This window comes from Bos mutus, chromosome X (assembly GCF_027580195.1).
Source record: "Bos mutus isolate GX-2022 chromosome X, NWIPB_WYAK_1.1, whole genome shotgun sequence".
NCBI lineage: Eukaryota > Metazoa > Chordata > Mammalia > Artiodactyla > Bovidae > Bos > Bos mutus.
In genome coordinates this window covers 524,411-531,428 of record NC_091646.1, presented here as the reverse complement: position 1 = coordinate 531,428, position 7,018 = coordinate 524,411, and the positions used below count along the sequence as shown (strand labels likewise).

General features: G+C 44.6%; 2 non-coding genes across 2 annotated transcripts; one reads left to right on the top strand and one right to left on the bottom strand.

Annotated features, from left to right (window-relative positions):
• Positions 1-1,101: 1,101 nt before the first annotated feature.
• Positions 1,102-1,174, top strand: TRNAG-CCC (transfer RNA glycine (anticodon CCC)). The gene has a single exon. It is a non-coding gene; the product is annotated as a tRNA-Gly (tRNA).
• A 3,575-nt stretch (positions 1,175-4,749) lies between these two features.
• Positions 4,750-4,821, bottom strand: TRNAC-GCA (transfer RNA cysteine (anticodon GCA)). Its single transcript has one exon. It is a non-coding gene; the product is annotated as a tRNA-Cys (tRNA).
• Positions 4,822-7,018: the final 2,197 nt, after the last annotated feature.

Sequence of the window (7,018 nt, the reverse complement as noted above, 5' to 3'; positions counted from 1 at the left end):
GAGCCCTGAGGAAATTCAGGACACTGGCTCCTGATAGTGGAGGTGCTTATCAAAGGAATGATGTCAGTGAACTAAGACTCATGTCTTCCCATACATCAAAAAGCACTAAATTCCTTAACTTGGGATATCTGGTTTTCTTTAATCAACAATCATCTTTTGATGTTCAGACTACCTGCCCTTCATTACAAAACTTGTATATAACCTGATTCCTTTTCCGTACCCCCCACACCACCCCTCCCCCCACCTCTTCAAAGCAGTCCTCTCAGAGTTACTTGAGATGCTGTCTCTTGGGCTTGAAGTCCTAAAAATTCCCATTAAATAAAATGTAATGCTCAACTTTTAGGTTGCAGATAATTTTTAAGTCAACATTGGCCATGCTAAGAATGCAAGGTCCTGAGTGCTCCTTATTTGGGACATTTCTCAGGGTTATGTTTGCAGTGAGTAATCTTGAGGGATGAATTAATACCACCCTCTGGGACAAAGAGTAGGCATTCTTACTGTCTGCTACAAAATGCTAAGTTCCCCAAGGATGGCCATCAGCCATCCCTCTGTGTTGCCTGTGGGGTTGGGGAACTGAGGCAAACATGTTGATGTTCATGCTACTTGCTGTGCTGTGAGTCATACAGTCTGTTGTCTCTGATATGGGAATCTCATGTTTCCTTCCAGCACCCATGAAACAGTAACAGGCTAAATGATGGGCTTGTAAGTAGGGTAAAATCACATCCCAGATGTGACTAAAGATACAAGCTATTGAGAAGCTATGATGTGTGACACACACATATGTAGGCACTGGACATTACACAGTGGACAAAACAGGCAAAAGTCCTCTCTCATAGAGTATGCATTCTATGTGAGTAGGCAGACAAAGGTACCAATCAACAAGATGATTAGAGATGGTGATCAGTGTTGTGAATAAAATAAGCAGGGGTGAATGAGCCTCAGTGTCATCATTTGTAAAATGGGGCAAGTGTTAACACCTACCTCTCTGGATCATTGTAAATGCTTGATTCATGGAAAGTCTTCAACAAATATGGACTTTCATAATTATTTCTCCTTCCTTCTTCCATGGAAATAAGGCAAGAAAGTGGCTTCCTGGGGACTTCCCTGGTGGTCCAGTGGCTAAGACTCTGCACTCCCAATGCAGAGGGCCCAGGTTTGACCCCTGGTCAGGAACTAGATCTCACAAGCCACAACTAAAAGATCCTGAACGCCACAATGAAGCTTGAAGATCCTGAATGCTACAACTAAGACCCACCACAGCCAAATAAATAAATAAATCAAAGAAAGTGGCTTCCTTTTGTGCTTTGTAAGAGTGGAAGAAAGAGAGAACTACAGGAGGAAAGAGGCCTCTTTCCTAAGCAGATATGAGGTAAGCAGGTACATGCCACCCGATTATTTTGCTGATCAATACTTGGAAGCCAGGAATTTGAAATATTACAAACAAAAAAGAACTTGTCATTACACTTGTCATTACAGCATTTCAGCGCACCCCTCACACATGAAGATATCCACTGAAAAGCCAGCCTCAGGTGAATGGTTTTAGCCTTAGGATCTCCCTTCCTCTCTCCCTCCTAGTCATTGCCCAGGGCGACCTGATCCAGGGATAGAGCTGGTCTGGATGCATGGAACCCAGCAAGCCTCTGCTCCTCTTCCTCCCACCTCCCCCACTCAAATGCAGCTGCTTCCCCAGCAGCCACTCCCCATCCCAGTGCTGATCCCAACAGCAGGGTCTCCAGCCTGTTTCCTCCTCTCCAACGTCTTCCTGGCACCTGAGTCAACATGAAACTCATGGACAGAGCACACTGCCATCTAGATGCAGCAGACATTAGCAAATGGGGCTGGAGTCCCATTTTTCCTTCTAAGCCATTATACAAGAACCTATTTCAAGGACCCATTCTGTGCTAGGAGTGCCTCCCACCCCCTTCAATAACTCACTCAGACATCACCTTAATAGCTCTGTCTCTCTAGTGGACAAATAGCTGGCCTCCAATTACCCAGACCCATTTGCTGCTGCAATGCGTGGATGTTCAAGTGATGGTCAGTGATCAAGTGGCTATTTCACAATAATGATGGGGCAGGACATCTCCTCTTTTTGTTGCAGGCTTTGCTTCCCATGTATTATATTTTAAAGCCCTTTCTGAGAGTTTTTTTTAAAGACCTTTTTTAGAAGGGCATGTACCCCTTGTTCTGTGATGGCCGGAACTGGCTTCGTCTGCCTTGGCATAGGGTTTTCCTCTGAGCTGCTTGTAACCTGAGCTCCCCTAGGCCTTGCCAGCCTGCATACATTCAAGGCCATTCTATGAGTCATCTCCCAAGTTTTACCAGCTCTTGTGTTTATCTCTCACACAGAAATTAGCCTCTAACAAAAGACCCCTGAATAATATTTGAGTCCATAAGGAGTAGCTGCCTCCTGCTGCAAGCTGCTGCCACTGTTCCCCCTCCCTCCGGCAGTTTATTCCTTAGTACCTGTGCTAAGAACTCTGTCTGCTGAGCAGCAAACACTGGAGCACTGAGGCCCCTGGGATGCCAAAGCCACCATGTTATGGGTGGAGGACAAGCCTTCCTCCCTCTGTGATACCCTTTCTTAAAGGAACAACCAAGCAGGCTTATGGATGGATGTATTATCAAGGCTTTTTTTTTTTAGAGGCCCCCCTCCCTTCTCTTCTACCTTCTTTTTCTGAAAAGATTGTGAGATAATTTGAAAGGCAGCTGGACCTGGAGATGCACACGTCTGCATTCAGAATTTTCCCCTTTGCTCCCAAGGCTAACGATTCCTTACTAGACTCGGCTCACTGTGTTTGGTTTTTGCTTCCCTCAGAGTAATACACATAAATCAAACTTCAATCCTGTGTATTCTCTCCAACACACCAGCATCACCTATGTGCTCCTTGGTCCTCCTCCCTACAAGGGCTAAAAGAGAAGAGAGAAAGAGGGTGAGTGCAGAGGTGGGGACACCCAAGTGGCCTTATGTCAGGTTGGCACTAGGGGTAAAAGTCTTTCAAATGCCATATACTTATGTCAACATCAGAGGGCAAAGAGGAACATGCAATGGCAGTTTATTTTTTTTATTATAAATTTATTTATTTTAATTGGAGGCTAATTACTTTACAATATTGTATTGGTTTTGCCATACATCAACATGAATCTGCCACAGGTATACACGTGTTCCCCATCCTGTGCCCTCCTCCCACCTCCCTCCCCATACCGTCCCTCTGGGTCGTCCCAGTGCACCAGCCCCAAGCATCCTTTATCATGCATTGAACCTGGACTAGTGATTCGTTTCATATATGATATTATACGTGTTTCAATGCCATTCTCCCAAATCATCCTACCCTCTCACTCTTCCACAGAAGTCCAAAAGACTGTTCTATACATCTGTGTCTCTTTTGCTGTCTCACATACAGTGTTATCATTACCATCTTTCTAAATTCCATATATATGCGTTAGTATACTGTATTGGTGTTTTTCTTTCTGGCTTACTTCACTCTGTATAATAGGCTCCAGTTTCATCCACCTCATTAGAACTGATTCAAAGGTATTCTTTTTAATGGCTGAGTAATACTCCATTGTGTATATGTACCACTGCTTTCTTACCCATTCATCTGCTGATGGACATCTAGGTTGCTTCCATGTCCTAGCTATTATAAACAGTGCTGTGATTAACATTGGGGTACACGTGTCTCTTTCGATTCTGGTTTCCTCGGTGTGTATGCCCAGCAGTGGGATTGCTGGGTCATATGGCAGTTCTATTTCCAGTTTTTTAAGGAATCTCCACACTGTTCTCCGTAGTGGCTGTACTAGTTTGCATTCCCACCAACAGTGTAAGAGGGTTCCCTTTTCTCCACATCATCTCCAACATTTATTGCTTGTAGACTTTTGGATAGCAGCCATTCTGACTGGCGTGAAATGGTACCTCATTGTGGTTTTGATTTGCATTTCTCTGATAATGAGTGATGTTGAGCATCTTTTCATGTGTTTGTTAGCCATCTGTATGTCTTCTTTGGAGAAATGTCTATTTAGTTCTTTGGCCCATTTTTTGATTGGGTCGCAATGGCAGTTTCTGATCAGAAGCAAACGGTTTTCCATGTCCTCATAAGAGAAGTTCAAGGAAATTCCCTGGCAGTCCAACAATTGGGACTATGCATTTCCTCAGCAGAGGGCATAGGTTCTATCCCCAGACAGGAAACTAGGATCCCACAAGCTGCACAGTGCAGCCAAAAAATGGAGGGGGTCGCAGAAGTTAAAGCAGAAGCAGGACAATATCAAATGAAAGACTGTGTAGACTGTCTCAGGAGGGGATGGGGGTGAGACAGTTATTAGATGGCCTTCAAGGCCTGTTATTATCCTGAGGATGAAGAAATTGCTTAGAACACTGGAAAGTATTAGTCTCTCAGTTGTGTCTAACTCTTTGCAATCCCATAGACTGTAACCCGCCAGGCTCCTCTGTCCATAGGATTTTCTAGAGAAGAATACTGGAGTGGGTTGCCGTGCCCTTCTCCAGGGGATCTTCCCCACCCAGGGATCAAACCTGATCTCTTACATCTCCTGTATTGGCAGGCGGGTTCTTTACCACTAGGGGGGTTCTTAACACCTATAAGAATCATTCTATAAGAACACTGTGAAGTGAAGTTACTCAGTCGTGTCCGACTCTTTGCCACCCCCTGGACTGTAGTCTACCAGGCTCCTCCGTCCATGGAATTTTCCAGGCCAGAATACTGGAGTGGGTTGCCATTTCCTTCTCCAGGGATCTTCCCAACCCAGGGATCGAACCTGGGTCTCCTGCATTGCAGGCAGACACTTTACCGTCTGAGCCACCAGGGAAGCCCTGGTGTCAAGAGCCTTAACTACTTTGGGTTTCCTGTCAGGAGAAGAGGTTTAGAGTGGACTGAAGTGCAGTCCTTGGTCCTCCCTCAGTATCCATGGAGGGTTAGTCTTAGAACCCTCCAGACACCAAAATCCACGGATGCTCAAGTCCCTTATGTAAAATGGTATAGTACTTGCCTATAACCTACACACATCCTTCTGTATACTTTTTTTTTTTTTTTTGGCTGCACCACCTGGCTTGCAGGGATCAAACCCACAATCCCTGCAGTGGAAGTGCAGAGTCTCAACCAGCGGGTGGCCAGGGAAGTTCCTCCTGCATACTTTAAATCAGCTCTAGATTACTAATAATACCTAATACAATGTATAGTTGTAAATACAATGTAAATACTTACTAGCCCCAGCGAATTGAAATTCTACTTTTTGGAACTTTCTAGAATTTTGTTAACAAAATAGTTTCCATCCACCGTTTGTTGAATCCATAGACGTGGAACATGCCAATTCAGAGGGCCAACTATAGGAGGGATTTTCAAGACATACACCAAGGAGAAAATTTAGCAGATTCAGCAAAAGTATACCCTGGAACTCCACAGGCAGCAATGTGACTCTAAATTGCCCTTTGAAAATGGGGCAAGAAATCAGGGTCTCCAAAGCTTAAATGTGCTTTTCCAAATTATCTAAAGAGGGCCAAACTCTCTAGTCCTAACCCCAGCGCCCCAAACCTGCCATCAGTACACATGGCTAGTTTGCCCATGTTAAGAGCAGCTCACTCCCTCCCTAGCTCCAGTTTGCACTTGCTCCATATTACCTGTCTACTCTTCTCACACAAAATGAACTCTCTCCAGGAGAAACCCCAGGGCTTAGGGCTCTGGCTCTGCACTGTTCAGCTACCAGTAGATTAAGCTTTAACAGAGAAATCCTATCTGTTTATGGCTCCCCAAAGGATCTAAGCCTGGAGTCTCTCACCATTTATTCATTTAATCAACAAACATATAATGAATTTCTACCGTGTGTCAGCACTGCTGAGACAGCAATGGAAAACAACAATGTAATCTAAAAACTCAGGGAGCTGAGGATCTGATGGGAGATATACACAAGAAAATGAAGGATTACAACACATGATGTGAAAGAGCAAGTGCTGTGAGAGCATAAAGGAGGGCATCTCACCCAATCCAAGAGGGTCTGAGAAAGAACCGTGTGAAATAATAGAAATACATACATTGGTCTCTGCGTGCCATGCCCCCTCCCTCAGGTTGTTGGCACAGAGCTCCTAAAACCCAGGCAATTCCTAAGCCATAAGAGAACTAGGAGTGCCTCTTGTTCTAACGTTTGATCTTCGACCCTGTCCTGACACAGAGCTTCTAAACTCCTTAGAATTTCCTGGGTGATAGCAGTGTGTCTTTTTCTAATGAGGTGACTCTGGGTGAGCTCCTAGATAGTTTCCAGATGAGGGCTGGTCACCAGAAAAAACAAGCCATGATTAGAAGCTCAGAACTTTCAGCCCTGACCACCATCCTCTAGAAAGGTGAGAGAGGCTCAAGGTTGAGTTCATGGTCAATCATGCCTGTGTGATGAAGCCACCATAGAAACCCAAAAGTATAGGGTTCAGAGAACTGCCAGGTTGCTGAACACATCTGTGTGCCAGGAGGGTGGTGCACTCCAACCCCATGAGGACAGAACCTTCTTCTCTGCTCAGGACCCTCCCAGATCTTGCCCCATGTACTTCTTCATCTGGCTGTTCAACTGTATCTTTCATCATATACTTTATTTTACAATAAACCAATAAACGTCTTTCTTTGAATTCTGTGAGCTATCCCAGCAAATGATCAAATCAGAAGAGTGGGTCATGGGAACCTGCAATTGGCAGTTTTGTGAGACTGAGCCCTAACCTGTGAGTCTGTGATAACTCTGGTTAGTGTTGGAAAAAACTGACTTGTAGGACACTTAGCTGATGTCAGAGAATTGCTAGGTGTGGAAAACCCATATATCTGATATCAAAAGTATTGTGAGTGTGAGAGCAAAAGAAAACACTTCTGAACTGAGGTCTGAAAGATGAAAAGGCATTAACCAAAAAACAGTGTTCCAAGCAGAGGAAACATATACCCATGACCATACATGAGTTTGAGGAGCAGCAGAATGGAAGCATGGAGTTTGAGGGTGTGAGAGGGTTCCAACTTAAAATGGAACTGGGGATTGG